The following is a 16,237-nucleotide window of genomic DNA, read 5'->3' as shown; positions in this document are numbered from 1 at the left end:
TAATAGATAGGAGTTTCCGAATTTCTGTTACACCAAACTCGGATGAGCGTTTGAGAAAATGTTACAGCAACTGCAAACCAAATCCGATTGTTTTTACTCAGCAAAATCAGCTCCTAAACCATTTACCATCCAGATAACACTACACAGCCACATTTAAATCTGCTACAGTAATTGCAATAGGGAATACGATTATTTTTATTAATCTAATTTCCTGCAAATGCAAAATACAGTTATGTTAGTACTGCCTGGCATATTTCCCAGTGTTTGTAACTTTAGGGAGAAATTAACTCCGATTCAGTTAAAAAACGAATACATTGCTTTCCCTGACCTGTCAAATCCTATGTAATATATATATGCAATACATTTAAAATATAAATGCATGTTAAAACAATTATTTCGTTTATCTACGCAGGCAATAGTTGTTTGTGACAACTTCAATTACCAAGACAACGGCAGAAAAATGAACACACCGTAGTGAGTTGTATTATTTTCAGTGCTGGATGGTCCTTCCTCAGTGAAATACTAGACTCATATATTCTCCATGTATTTTTAAAGCAGTCTTTTCTCAGCATTTGAGAATTTAGCAGTCAGCGTAGTGCAGTTGTTTTCTATTTATTTCTTGTCGGCCAACACCACATCTCTAAAGGGAGACCGGGAGCTGGATCATAACATAATCTTGCAAATTTTCTTTTGAATATGCGTCACATCTGCGAGATGAAAGAGTACACATATATCCGTCTTATTGTTAAACGCGCTTCCCTGCAAAAGACTGTGTTGCTATGGGTCTGTCGGTACTGTGGCAGAACCAGTTACAGTAATATTATTCAGTCTAGTTATTTATTTATTTAAATACTTTACGGTTTTGCAGGACATTCCAGCATATTTACTCCAGTCTTTATTGTGTTTGAATCAAAAACACCGATCCTCTCTGGAGTGCAATACTTTCACTTGTCAATTTTCAGAAGAATTTTGCATCATCAAAATAATGTGTAATTAAGACACGACTTGAAATACGCCACTTAATATGATCTTTGAGGTTTGCTGTCCAAGCGAGGCTGACTGTGTACAACTACTCATTCATTCATCTTCTTCTTATGACATCTTTTACTTTTTTTTTTTTTAAGCCCTCGTGTTTCGATTTTCAGATCAAGAATTCTCCACACTCCGGCCCTCCTCAGTCACGGGTGTTAAACAAGACAGTAGCTCCCTCCTGGGTTCGCTGCACCGGGGTATTTTTATTTTTTTGCAATATATCTTCAGTATTTTCTTCAGGGAGGTTCTTGCCCCTTTTCTGATTAGTGCAGCCAAACAGCGTTGAAAGCTGTCCCTTCCAGCTGACTGCTGAGAGTCAGCAACGCGCATGCGCTGAAGGAAGCTTCACTGAGCCTGTAGGAACCCGAGGGGGATTGAACCAGCAGCATCCCCTTTTACATCATTCGGCAGTGATGACAGAAGCACTAACTGGCAAAGCATATACGGATTACTCCCACACATCTCTGCTGAAAATGTTATTTTAATATTAAAAAGGAACCAGACGTTGCAGAACCTATGGCCACCTACTCCACAATACGCTCCAGACTTCTACTTACGAATAACCTAACGTTAGAAATATTGCCAGAAAATATCGACACTACATATTTACTCGTGCTTTATCTAGTGCGTGAGGATTAGACACAACAGCAAAATACTGCATTCCATAAAAACAAAGTGACCAGCTTTACTAAGCTTTTTCTTCAGCAAAAAGGAAATAAAAAATGTGAAACTGCATCAAATCATCGAAGGGCAACACAATTTCTTGTTAGTTTTGTCAGCATTAAAAGATGGATTCTGTTATTTCAATACTATGACGTAATTAATAGGCAGGCAACTACTCCACTTTATTACTTGGAAGAATGATATAGACTGGGACAAGTACAAAACTGCATCGGTGTGTTTAGCAAGATGATAGCAGAGTAATTTATTAGGTTGTGTCAGCGCCATTCAAAAATAAAATCAACAAACTTATGGATTATTGGTTTCACTCTGGTTGTGTTTACCACGTTTAAATGGTAATACTAATAGGTGATCTATTTTTTAAATCTGTGTTTTTGTACATTTAGATGGCAATATAAAGCAAATAATTCGTTGTTATCTGCAATAAATACATCTGGTGTTTAATTTTTAAACTATTATTGTGTTGTTATAAACTGTTGTTTTAATTGCTTCGCAGTTGGTATGGCGTAAGTCAATAAAAAAAAAAAACGTTCCAGTTTTTCACTCTGCAAATCTGGTAAGGCTAATTATATGGAGAGTGCTTTCTTCCATATTAATATGTTAAGAATCTAAAACATGCTATATTAAAAAAGAAACTGGTGCAATACTTCAATAGTTACAATCTTTCAAGATACATCAGCTGCGATCTTTCAATATGCCTTGCTGGACATTGTAAACATCCGTTTCACACACCATATAAATGAACCGAGTGCACTTGAAAACTGCATTGTGAACACAAACGGACTCGGTCCTGAAAAACAAAAAAAAAACTTTAGCTCGCATCCAGACGAACTCGGTCCCTTTGCTGGCAGATAAGTGTGAACAGCAAGCACATTGATACATTGTTTCAAACGAAACGAACCAGACCGAGTCCATTTGAACCAGACCCAGTGTGAATGCAGCCTTAATTTTGACTTAAGTTTTAGATTTTGAAACCATTATTTAAAACAAAATACCCTTCCCTCTCCATTTAGCTTTGGTCCCTATAAATTAGCAGTGCCTTGTAGCTTACAAAAACGTTTACCAACAATAATACAGCACCAGCATGAAAACAAAAGTTACTTCCACCTCTGATCAGGGCAGAAAGGCATGAGGCTGATAGGCGGGATCAATGTTTGTTTTTTAAAATGTTGACATGTGAAAACCCACTCTCACAAGCACCACTGCTTAACCCTTTAAGGACCAAGAAACATGATCTGCTTATATTTCTTGATATTTATAAAAACATAAAACACAAGAGAGAATAAATGTTCTAATGACTCATTGTGTGACCCTGAGCAAGTCACTTAACCTCCTTGTGCTCTGTCTTTCGGGTGAGACGTAATTGTAAGTGACTCTGCAGCTGATGCATAGTTCACACACCCTAGTCTCTGTAAGTCACCTTGGATAAAGGCGTCTGCTAAATAAACAAATAATAATAATAATAATAATAATAATAATAATAATGTTTTGTCCCTGCATGCTGCTGTGAAATGTCTCCACCCTTTAAAAATGAAATGCCTGTCTCAAAAACAAACCAATCAGGCAGTGAAGTTCAATCCCTCCCCTATCCAAAGATATGCATTAACAAGCTTTACTGCAAAGTATGGTGGCCAAGTAAGTCAACGAAATAAAGTGCGTATTTTATTGTGTTTACCCAATCACGGGCCCAGAGTGACAATTCAGTATGATCATGTTTACACAATCACGTCCTTAAAGGATTAATGGCAGTGTCAGAGAGAACATCAATAGTTTATGAATGTTTAAGTAGGAGTCCGAATTGCTGGTTATTACAATTTTAACAAATAATCATGCATTTTCTGTTTATTTCAATAGCCTACCGCCAAATTCTACTGGAAAAGTCTACTTTCTAGCGAGGTGTAGCAGTGGTGAATAAGCATTCAGAATGCTTTGAAAACAGTCACCCGGAACTGAAACCTCCCTTCATCTCCCCTGCAATGCCAACCTCACTTAAATGTGACGTTTACGTTTTTGTGTTCTCCCTCCCTCATTGCACCTTTGAAGTAGGTGTAAAGTCATTTTAAAAAAATGTGGATTTTTATACCGGGTTGCGACCCCCCCATCTCAAAACAAACAAACAAAAAAAAAGATTGAAGATGTGATTAGCAAAGGGGGTCGGTTGTACTAACGAGATCAAAAAATAGGCCAGGTTTTACTAAACATTTTAAAACTAATAAATAAACAATTACCACAGTGAACATTGATGTAATATGTTGCTTAAAACATAATAACACAATATATTCATAATAAAGTTGAGTTCTTACCTATAAACAATATTAACACGTTTAAAGTTTGTGACTTGCTCACTGTAGCTTGTTGTTGTTTACATTGTCGTCAGCATATTTTAAGTGGCTGGAAGCTGAAATTACGTTTTTAAAACACCCTTTATTTATACCAGTACAGTACTATAGTAATATTTTAACAGCAAAACATTCACCGGTGGCTGTGACAAACCGGAAGGCGACCCTTCACATATTCAAATCCATTGATACAAAGTCCCACAGCTTTCTTGAAAAAAATCTGCGTGTTTTTCTTTTGTAAGCTCGCATTAGTATTCAACCAAGTAGATTCAGCGTCCGTCATTTCTGGCAGATTCTACTGTACTTGCTGAAGCGGTTTTCTCCTACTGCTAATTAAAAAAAAGCCAACTAGCTAACAAATTCATCTTGAAATTGTGACTTCAGTGAAGACCGTGTATATGTGAGTACATTAACTATTGTAGGTAATAATTCATTGTTATTTAATCACCTCACAGGCTGTAACTCCCAACTCCACAAACCAGTCAGCATTTTTGAAAATAGCAACACATGGAATGAACAATAAAATACACATTTTATTTGTGTCATCGGTGTCAATTTCAGGCGGAGCTTCGTGGTTGGCAAGGTGACATGGCTGAGAGAATTTTTTCCTCTGTCATCCCGTCTGGTGCTGTCAGTGTCAGTTTCTCAGCACACAATACAGTAGTCGCTCAGTAACGAAGCCTACATTGGTCATAAGGTTTTTTAAATATATATATTTACAATCTGCCTTTGGACACTGCTTAAATATTCCCCTTAGCTTACTCATCTTGAGTCAGGTACTTGGAGCTCAGCAGAGTTCCTTAAAGAGCATGGCACTCTCCTGTCTGCAGGCCAGCATCGTAAGACATTACGGCTGAACTGTCCTTTTACATTTATTAGGCAGTAAGTCTCTTTCTCTCCTGATCTCGCTTATTGCCATCAAACTGGCCCTTCTGCTGGGAGGCACAGGGGTGGGGGCATTATCCCCTACAGCAGTGTCACTAACCACCTCTAATCACATCACTGCTGTCCACACTGCATACTGGGTTCAATTGCACTGGTTCGTTGCTCAGCCTGTCCCAGAGAAGCAACCAGGGTGACAAACTTGGACCTCTCCTTGTAGATCCTTCACACTAGATCCAGAAAACCACTTAGTCAATTGTGATTAAACTTGGCAAGGACATTCTTTATGTTATTGTAAGTACTCCAATCTGCACTATGCAAAACTCAATCTCACCGTGTTCCATTATCAAACTGGGGCTCTGCCAGGTTCCATCTGCACTCTACAATCCAATCTGAAACCGGACAAAAGTCAAAGATGACCTGTATGTACCACATTTCTGTAAAACTGCTCTTTTTAAATGAATTCACTAACCTCCTAGTCCTCTGAAAGTATCACAGTATATATTGGCATGCATCATGTTCTGCTTATAGATTTTTTTCTACTGTCAGAGATTTAAAACTTGTCTCTCTCATCCGTCACATTGGTCACTAACTAGGTATCTTACATCATCAGCACATGTAGCAAGATCGAGTTCTGCCAGCCTGCGATCCTAACTGGGGCTGACAGAGGAAATGAACGAGTCCGGTTTAAAATCAGATGGAAAAGCAAAAACTCCTTAATTCTCTTGCCATTCATTTTATACGTGGCTTACCCCAGTAGGGTCTAGGTTAATCAGCGGAACCCTTTAGTTTTTTTTTTTTTGAGAGAGAGACAGAACACTGAAAGTTGGTTAATTCTTAGCTGGGGGGAAATTAATGTTTATTTATGAAAGCGTATATCTTTAAATCAACATTGTTTCAGCAGGAATAATGAAAAGAAAAAAAGGAAACTAGACAGGGAACTAGGGAAGGTATACTGAACAGCAATAATGTTATTAACCCCAGAAATGGCATTGACAGTTGTGCGGATTCTGTCACAGCTCAGTCTCACATTACACACTGTATGGGAGCCAAACATGACAAGCAAGGGAATAAGTACAACTCTGTGCGTTAGTCAGGCCGTGTTCAAGTCCACCTGTCACTGGAGACCACCTGTTTAAAACAACTACAAAAAAAACTGTTGTCTTCAGCAGGACTTTCCCCAGCTGGGTTACGAAGAACCCAGAATGCCAAATCATTACTGCCACTGTGATACTTTATGAAGGCGTAGGAAAATCCGGTTTTGTTACTAATGATCTGGTGCCAGCAACTAAATCACTCCTGGTAAAGGAGTAGCAACTGTTGGAACATGTGAAAATAGCAGCCCGCACAATAGGGTATAATGGCCCATTGAAAAGCGTAAGTCACTTAGTTTGAAAATATGAAAAATATGCTTTGGAGCACCAACAGAGTTAGCATAAAAAAACATTGCAGCTTCTGTTTTCATCAGTTCTGTCACAATTCTAAAGGAATGTCCTAGTACTGAAGTCTTTCTTATCTGGAAGTGACCTGTGACCTGTGACCTGTGACCTGTGCAGGCCAGGTGTTAGTTAAAGTGTAGGTAAGAACCTCTACTGGTCTTGGTCAGTTCAAACCCACCACTCAACATAGAAACCCCAGCCTTTTCATAGGTGTTGGCTTACCTAAGATGAGAATTACCAGTGAACTGCACTAGGCCTATTTTAACCTGATCGTTCGGAGTTTACCAACAGCCATGTGTTGCAACTGGGGCTGGTTAAACAGTGCAGAGCTAGGGTTAGTTTAGAGGGGGAGCTTGTGTAGCGTTCCTGGTGCGGGACCCTCCTACATAGCGGAGGTAGCGGATGACCTTGACACGGTCACCTTTGTTTTCTTAGCTGTGTTTTGTACAGTATTTTGTTCTGTTTCTGTTCCCATACTCTGTTACCTGCTTGCTCGGCTACCCCTAGTGGTCCTACCTAGGAATAACACCTGCTGTGGAAATTACAAATAAACCTGTGTGTTCAGTGAACCACCCAAACCTTCCCTTGCACAATGTGCTTAAAATGACAAAGGAAATTGTAAGCAACTGCCTGCAGGGGCAAGCCCAGTTGCACTAGTTTTATGCTGAACTGGCAACCCTGATTACCACCCTTCTTTACTGGAAATTTGTGACCAGCAGGGAGTGTCATTCCAGCTAAAGTGGATCAAGTTCCGGAAGGTGTTTCATTAATTTGTGGCTGATGATTGATCAACCAAATGTGAATGAGAAAATGGTGTCAGGTAGGTGTAGTGTGTGCATGCAAATGAAGAGGTAGACACATGGTTTAGCCTTGAGATGTTGCACCACAAGACCTGAAGCTCTTTACTGCAAGGGGAGTTCACAAAGTCATAAGGGAAGAACCTACTTGTGTGTCTATGGCAGGCAGCTAGGATCCCCAGCTGCTAACTCCTGCCCACTGTGGCAATTTCTATCCTTCTAAAAGCATTAACTTTACTGTGCGGACAGACAAGGCCAAGTAAGACTCCGTTCAATCAATCAGAGAGGGATCGAATCTACACCTCCAGAGAAACACTGTCACATTGGTTTCCAACACCCAGGACTATGATGTCACCTCGGTCTGTGAAACCAGATGTAACACATTAATTAATTAACTTCAAGCGTCATTTTCAGAGGTACAATCAGCAGCCTAATTGAATGTCATAATAACTGATGTATTGAGAACATTTTATTATTCAAAAGCAAGACGTAAATTCACTAAAGCTGCAAATATGACTAAAAACATGCTTTTGCATATTATTATACATAATACACAGAATAAACTATTTTTATAAAGTAAGAACCAAAAAAACGTACTCTTTCCAAAAGCCTTCAAATACAATTAAATAAATGCATTAATATAATAATATACGTGAGGCATGGGGCTCCAAATAGGGAGATTAATTGAAAGGTTTAATTAAGTCTCCATAATAAAAACCATAGCAATCAATAATCAATCAGGCTAATTGTTGCAACTCTAGAATTTTAATAGCTTTTTTATATTTCCCCCTGAAGCTGAAATGCCACATTGTCACATGATTTGAATGGAATGGGGAAGGCTGGTCAGTGCCTGGCAATTAGGATTCTCCAGAGAAGCTCACAGCAACCCAAAGCCAGGCTGATTGAGAGAAAAATGATAGTAACTCGCTATGGGAGCAGCAGAACCCAGAAGCACTCAGAATGATTGAAAACACCTTAAAATCGTAATGAAAAATTACAAAAAAATAAAATAAAGCAATTAAAATGACATTTGAAGCTACATACTGTTTAATTGGAAAGTTTGTCAAGCAACTTAGTCAGTTTAAAACGTATTGCTTGATGAATTCCTAAAGGGATACCGAATGCAACCTATCCTGTTATGTGTATTTTGTGTTCTATGCTCAGGTTTACTAACTGAAAGTGAGATTATTTTATAAATTATAAAAATCAGATGCACACCCCTAGTTTTCAAACCATGACACTTGAATGCTTGGCTAGTTCGTAAGCCTGGTAAAAAATGATCCAAGCACAAACAGTAGAGAATTACAGAGAACACTCATAATAGAATATAGGTAAGGCATTACATATGATGATATAAAAGTATTAAGGGAATGTTTTTACTAAGATGATGAAGTAGTACAGTGCTAAGATGGTAAACAAGGATTGTAAAGACTAACTTCTATAAAGATGAAATGTGTGTAGCTTTCAAACCCGACCTACAGCTTATATATTGTACATTACACATGCCAGGGAATTTGCATAACAAATTAATCACCCGGTCATATTATTTATCATTCTATGAGCAATATAAATAAAAAGAAACTTCCTGATAATTGCAAAATGTACAGAAACCTGACTTGTGTTCTCAATAAACAAGGAAGTACTTGCATAACACTGTCATAAATGACCCACAGAGAAAACGTACAATTGCAGGGAGTTTCTGAAAGATCTAAAAAAAAAAAATCAAAGAACTATCACTCATGCGTACGGTAGGGAAACACTGGGCAGCAAACAAAAGCTGAGACACATTCTCAGAAGCTTTGTGATTTGATAAGACTTTATATTGCAGTACATCTGCAACTACATCTCACCATGAGCTATACAGTACTGTAATATGAGATTTTATTTTCAGACCAGAAGACAAGTGTGGGTTGTTTATATATATATATAAGACATTTTCAAAACACTGGATTGGGAAAATAAGGGGCTACTTGAATCACCTACGATTTGCTGACGACATCCTCATATTTACAACGTGCCCAGAAGAATTACAAACAAGAATACAAGAACTACACAAGGCTATTTAATGGTGTTTGCAATCATTTTGAGTGGTTCTAGGTTCTGTTGCTCTAATGAATTCAGTTTTCTTTGTAGCTCCACCCTTTAGGCCATGGGACTGTCACTCAGTTGCCTGAAGCACTTTGCTCTTAGAACATCAGACTGCACCCAGATTCTGATATGCTTGATAACTTTGCTTAAGAATGTTCTTAGCACAATTGGACAGTCTTCATATACGATCAGATTAGTTGCACTCAATAACTTGTGCTAAAAATAGCATGTTTCCTCACTTCAGATATGTATGCAGAAATGTGATGTATACAGCTTTTGCTGAAGAATGCCCTTACAAAGTTTATGAACCCTACATCCCCAGCGGGGATTTAAAAAAAACAAAAACAAAAAAAAAACAAAAACAGGTTTGGTGTCCCCAGCCTAACTATTATTTTAAAACGGTCCCAAATACTTGTTCTCCTATTTTCATTCCAATAACACCGTTTGAGAAAAAAAACAAACAAAAAAAAACTGCTTTTACTGTATACCATGGTTTCATTGCTTTTGTTATTGAATTGTTTATTTCAGTGCATTTGGTACTTATTGCTAAACGGCTTTCTCTTGATTACATAATTTCAGAAAAAAAAGAGGTTTTAAATACATATTTGACATATTTACCTCAACGACCCAGGTCGACAATATTACCCACAAAAACACCTATCAAAGGAAAAAAAAACGAAAAAATAAGCTTGCTGTGATGAACTTTGACCTTGTAATGGGCAGACAGTGCCACAGAGGCTGTACTTAGCTGAAACAAGTGTCACATTCAAGTGTATTGACCTCTTAGGAAGTTCAGTGATTAAGTAAACAGGTCTACTCAGTACTTTGTTTAAGAAAACAGCCTCCAAAGTCTGCCTGCACACCGTTTCCAACGGTGTTCTCTGACCCTGGCCTCACAATGTACAGTACCGCTGTATAACTCACTCGTTTTATCAAGCATTTACCCAACTGGGTCTATTTTTTCCTGTGAAACTGGATATATGTATGAGAGCTATGGAGTGCAAGACCTACAATTCAATAATAAAACATTTTACAGAGAAAACTTTGCTAAAGGTCAGTTTTGACCCCATCACGTCTGCTGATGTTGATGCCCAGTTCCAAAATCGTGTGTCATTTCAAACTGCAGTATCTTTACAATTCAACTTGCAATAGCAGGTCCCCACGTCTCTTAGCAGAGTGAATGGAGATTGTTTTTCTTGGTAATGGTTGGAAAATGTAGCCTTCATCTCCGGCTGCCTCTGATCAACCATTCATTTGACAATGCCATCAACAGAGTTTTATATAGCTGCCAAGGTTATCTATGTACTTACTGTCTGTAGTGTATTCGCTAAATCACCAGTGCCCGACAGCTGCTAATTAATTGAAACACCAAGCAATGATAAAACAAAATGCCCAAATGAACTTAAAATTAAATGATTCTTAAATAAACATTAAACCAAAAATATCTTCAGTGTGGTCACACTCAAAACATTTTGGGTTTTTTTGGAAATTGTCTACACTTTGAAGGCGATTTTGGTCTTGCATCAAAGGTGCACAACATCATTACATAATTTGATTAGCACTGGTGTCATTGAACCAGGCTGTGAATTTTTTGAACTACATTGTCACCTCACATAGAGCTATCTCTGTCAGGAAACGAACAAAACGTAAGCGACTGATACCAAACAACCGATTATAATCATGTTCATTAAAATGAGCCTTACTTTTTCGGCAGACTTGATTGATTCCTGGAGTAAAGTGATGTCTCGTGTCTGTCATCAGCTTCTTTGGTGCTGAAAATCACCGGGTACAACTTTTCTTTTCAGATCCAAAATGTTTTTCGTTGTTTAGTTACAGTGCTTGGTTTCTAAAATCCAGACTGGCTTATCTGTGTTTTCAGTTTCTTTAAAACAAGGTGAAACTACACTTATACCGCCTACAATCCAGGAAGAGGAATTATAAAAAATATATAAAAAACACTTACGCATATTGCGCAGCGCAAAGCTTCTTATGTTACATATACCGGCGAAAAATAAAGTCGTAAAAGGCTTTTGTGAATACCTATCGAGAACTACGATAACCGGTTTTCCAAGCGGGGATAATAACGGATATCCTTGTCTGGCTGAAGAAAGACCAGGTTGCGTGTGTGGGGATTGTAGTCCTTATTGGACTACAATAAAAAAAAAAAAAACTAATTTGGAATATGACCGTTTTAAATCAATTTGTTTTGAACCAGAGTTACATTAAGACTGTCTACTGTAACATAGGATTTTATAAGAAAGCTGGTTATTTTCGTGAAATTAGTTTTAATCTTTTTTTTCAATTAAAGTCCCCATGACAGTGTTTTCTTCATGTATGTGACGGCAAGCGTCGTTATTATTTTTATTTTACAGGATTGGCAGTTGAGGATGGCTGACGAGGTTTGAAGTGATTGGAAGCTCGGGATATTGCTGGCTTGTGACCAGGCGTGCAGATGCCTCTTTTTAAAGTGCGTACCGTATCTTCTGGATTTTGTTATGATGACACGCAATATAATCGAGATAGAGAGAGAGCGCTACATTTGCTTGAATCAATACCTCAATACCTTATCCTATCCTCTCTGTTTCCTTATGCGACAAATTACGCCTCATGTGCCCCCTAGTGGAATTTGTGTGAAGCCTATACGTGGTTGCCTTCAGCCTGATATAGCCAAACGTTTTGCATCACCTAGAATTTTAGGATTGAGAATAAACTATATGAACATCATGTAATCAAATAAACTATAAAACGATACCGCAAAAGCCTACCAGAAACTATAGTAATCTATAATATATTACGTTAGATTTTGAAGTGTCGCATTTTTAAATTTTTATTTTCAATGTGTTAACCTAACATTGTTCATCAGGTTTCATTTGACTTTGTGAAGCAAACTGTTTTAATTATATAGGGTGCGGCAAAACCGTTGGCCATAGCTGTATGGTTAGTGATTGCCCCCAGCGCTCTTCGTGATAGACTCTTCCAGCAATAACACTGCAATTACGTTGCAGTTTTTAAGGGCAGGCAATCTGCCATGCTCTGTGCCTGATGAGCGAGGTGTCAAACATTGGTATGAACGCATTCATCTTTATGTTGTGGCTCTTGCTATTGTGAAATTATGCAAACGATCTGCACATTATTTGATGCTATCAGTAACATTAGTCATACCTTTAACCTCATATAGTTGGTACAGTTGACTGCAATATACATCAAAGCTGTCTCTGACGCAATAGTACCAGGCCAAGTCGTTATATATTATTTTACTTTTACTTTTTACATCATTGCAATTTTCTTCATCTGTGTAATCCAATGTATCTGTAAGACCTTGATGACAGTAAAGTTTATGCATTTTTCATTGTAAATACTGAAGGTTCTATATTTAAACTTGGTTTAATAAGGAACCCATTCTACTATAGAAAACTCCATGTGGCCTCGTTATAGCTCTTAGATTCATGTCTAACCTATATCTGGTACAATGAACTTTAACCATTAATCTGTCCCTCCAGTATATTTAGAATATGGTAAAGGGAGCTGTACGATAAAGGGTAATGCGAGATCAGAGTAACTACTTAAGAATGGGCTTACTGGCTGTGACACAGAATAGGTAAAATCAGCGTGTATATACACAGCACCATACAGTAGATTTTGTATAATATAAGTTAAATAAGAATAATTACTACAGTAAAATCATAGCAAAGTGTAATAAAGCAAAAGCATAGGTTAGCAGGTATTGCAAAGGATATTAAAAAAAAAACCATGGCAAACCATGGGAGTATCATAGTATAACCAGGAAGAGCTTGGGAAGACTGCAGAACTACTGTGCAAATGTGCTGGAGTAAACATTTATAAGGGTTAATGTGGTGTAACTTTTATCAAATATAAGCTATCTGATACAAAGGCATTTCACATGCCTGTATCACATCAGCATCAGGGTTTGCTATATGTTAATATAGTCACTGTTTATTTATTTATTTATCTAAAATATTTTAGTCACACAAATTGTCTGACAATAGGGTTAGAATAGAGAACAGGTCCATTATTGAAAAAAAAATCCATTAATTTTTATTTCCTTTTTGTGTAAAAGTTTAATTGTAAATACTGTTCCAGACACAGTTCTTTTTTTTTTTAATCCAGAGCAGTTTTCAATTTGATAGCTAGTATTTTTTAGTCTACATAAAATTGTAACCCGCCCTACTGAGAGTTGATATTACAAATGTACTGTATTACAGAGATAATTCATTTAAGACTAAGTGTCAAAACAGCAACATTAGTCATGTGTTTGATCATAAAAGAGCATTATCGTTTTTGGAATTGTATAACCTAAGAAAAATAATAACTGGTGAGATAATGGGTGTTTCACACCAATAAGGCATCACTGTGGCTCAGAAAAAAAAACAAGAAACAAACCCAATGAGTACACTCCGAATGATTGGGCACATCAAACATGGCAGGAGCTCAGTACAATACAAGGTATTTACTCTTTAAGTGTGGTAAAAGGGTTCCGGGGTGAAACAGGAGATCTTGCACACGATCCAATAACAGCCTGCTTATTTCTGCAAGACTTGACACATATTTGATTACACTATGTAACACAATTTTTGTTCCTGGGTAGTAAGTGTTATTTCCTAATTGCTTATGCCTCAAAAGTATAGAAAATGGCTATTATTCCCCACAAACTTTGCTTTTGTGACCAGGACAGTGATATTTTGAAATTTACCTATTTCCAATGAGAAAACGGGCGAATTTGTGTCTTTTCGTTCACATAAAGTCAGAAAAAAACAACATATGAATCCAAACTAACATGTATTTATACTAAAGTAATACAAAAATGGCTACAAAAGATTTAGAAGTGAGTAGTTTTTCGAGATTTACGATTATACTGTAAATCACTTTAACGAATCAGCCCCCAAATGTTCTCGTTATACTGTCCTTGGTAGCGGCGTTCAAAGTCCAGTATATCCTGGTGGAAGCGCTCGCCTTGCTCCTCCAAGTACGCTCCCATGTTCTCCTTGAATTTATCAAGATGAGCATCAAGGATATGGACTTTGAGGGACATCCTACAGCCCATTGTGCCGTAGTTCTTCACCAGAGTCTCAACCAGCTCCACATAGTTTTCAGCCTTGTGATTGCCCAGGAAGCCCCGAACCACTGCGACAAAGCTGTTCCAAGCCGCTTTCTCCTTACTAGTGAGCTTCTTGGGGAATTCATTGCACTCCAGGATCTTCTTTATCTGTGGTCTGACGAAGACACCGGCTTTGACCTTTGCCTCAGACAGCTTAGGGAAGAAGTCTTGAAGGTACTTGAAGGCTGCTGACTCCTTATCTAGAGCTCTGACAAACTGTTTCATAAGGCCCAATTTGATGTGCAGTGGTGGCATCAGCACCTTCCGGGGGTCCACCAGTGGCTCCCACTTGACGTTGTTCCTCCCCACAGAGAACTCGGTCCGCTATGGCCAGTCCCGTCTGTGGTAGTGGGTTCCCGCCAAATTCTTGGGATAGCGAACTTCATGGCTCTCTTTTCCCCTCTGTACCATCCTACAAAAATACATTTATTTCACCCATGACTAATGTGTAAGAGATTCTCGCAACATTTTTCACATATGATATATTTTTTCAATAACATTGAAAATTGTAAAACATTTTAAAATTAAAAACTTTTACAATTTTAAAAATTTTAACAAATTCCGAGCAACAATTGTCCATCTAACCTTCCAGAGTTTTTTTTGCAGTGCTCACAGGTGAAATGAGGTGCCCAGGGTTTGTCTTGATCCCCGACAGGCATGCCGAAATATGCCTTGTAGGCCTCACACATCTTAGCAGATGCTTCCACGGAGTACTTTTTCGCTGTTGTCTTGATAAATTGGCCGCAGACATAGCAAAATGCGTCTGCCGGATGCTTGCAGCCTCTTGATGCCATCTCAGAAAAATGCAGATATGTATCCACTTAGGCAGCTGGAACTAAATTGAACTGGTGGGCTTAAGGCCCCTGTATTTATACTACTATTTATATTACTGGAAAGTTCTAGAAGTTACTCCAAGTTTACTCAGCACTGAATCTATCTGGAATGTTCTGGAAAATAGGTAAATTTCAAAATATCACTGTCCTGGTCACAAAAGCAAAGTTTGTGGGGAATAATAGCCATTTTCTATACTTTTGAGGCATAAGCAATTAGGAAATAACACTTACTACCCAGGAACCAAAAAAAAAAAAAATTGTTACACAGTGTTATGAATTTTTTCTTCTTGACGTAGATTGTGTGTTGGGAATAGCATACATGCATATGCTCCATTTTGCAATTGTATTCATGGTGGCCATGTAGTTGCCCTTCCTCTCATCATTTCATAAAACACACCTTATAAGATATTGCAGAGGTAAGAAATGAAATATTCAGAAAATGCTGATAGTATATAGTATATGTTCAAAACCATTTCACATGTATAAAAACAGCCTTGCTAGAATAGCCACATAATGGGACCAGCCATATAAAGATATGGTATTTTTTTTATTGTTACTTAGGTGAAGTCTATTTATCATGCCCCAACACTAAAAAAAAGTACTTCAAAGCAAGCATATTGTTTGGAAAACAGATTTTGGAACTAAGTGGATACAGGCGTAATATGCAGTATAGGAGACACTTCTTTACACAGAGATTGGTGAGGGGATGGAATGGGTTACCTAGCCATATTGCTACTGCTGAATCACTGGGATCCTTTAAGACTTGACAAAGTTTTGAGATCAATCAGCTACCAGGACCAGACAAGCACTGATGGGCCGAACAGCCTCCTCTTGTTTGTAAACATAAAAACCCATGTTTGTTCTAACATGTTATTTCAAAACTGCATATTTCAGATGTGTATAATAAACTGAAATGCAGAGCAGGTAACATTCTTAAAAATATTTTGTAGCTAAAACGTTTATGAATTGAATAGATCTTCAAACGATTAGTAGGAGTCACATCTGAAATGTGTTTTTAATAGCCAACACT

The 16,237-nt window shown here is 37.8% G+C and overlaps 1 protein-coding gene across 1 annotated transcript in view; it reads right to left on the bottom strand.

Annotated features, from left to right (window-relative positions):
- The window catches only part of LOC117431622 (calpain-15-like), a 56,823-nt gene extending 45,442 nt beyond the window's left edge, over positions 1–11,381 (bottom strand). The window contains exon 1 of the mRNA XM_034052743.3: positions 10,962–11,381. The gene's annotated coding sequence lies outside the window, so the exon portion shown is untranslated. The remainder of the gene's footprint in view (positions 1–10,961) is intronic.
- Positions 11,382–16,237: the final 4,856 nt, after the last annotated feature.

Source organism: Acipenser ruthenus, chromosome 22, assembly GCF_902713425.1.
Source record: "Acipenser ruthenus chromosome 22, fAciRut3.2 maternal haplotype, whole genome shotgun sequence".
Lineage (NCBI taxonomy): Eukaryota > Metazoa > Chordata > Actinopteri > Acipenseriformes > Acipenseridae > Acipenser > Acipenser ruthenus.
This window is presented reverse-complemented; position numbering and strand designations above follow the sequence as displayed.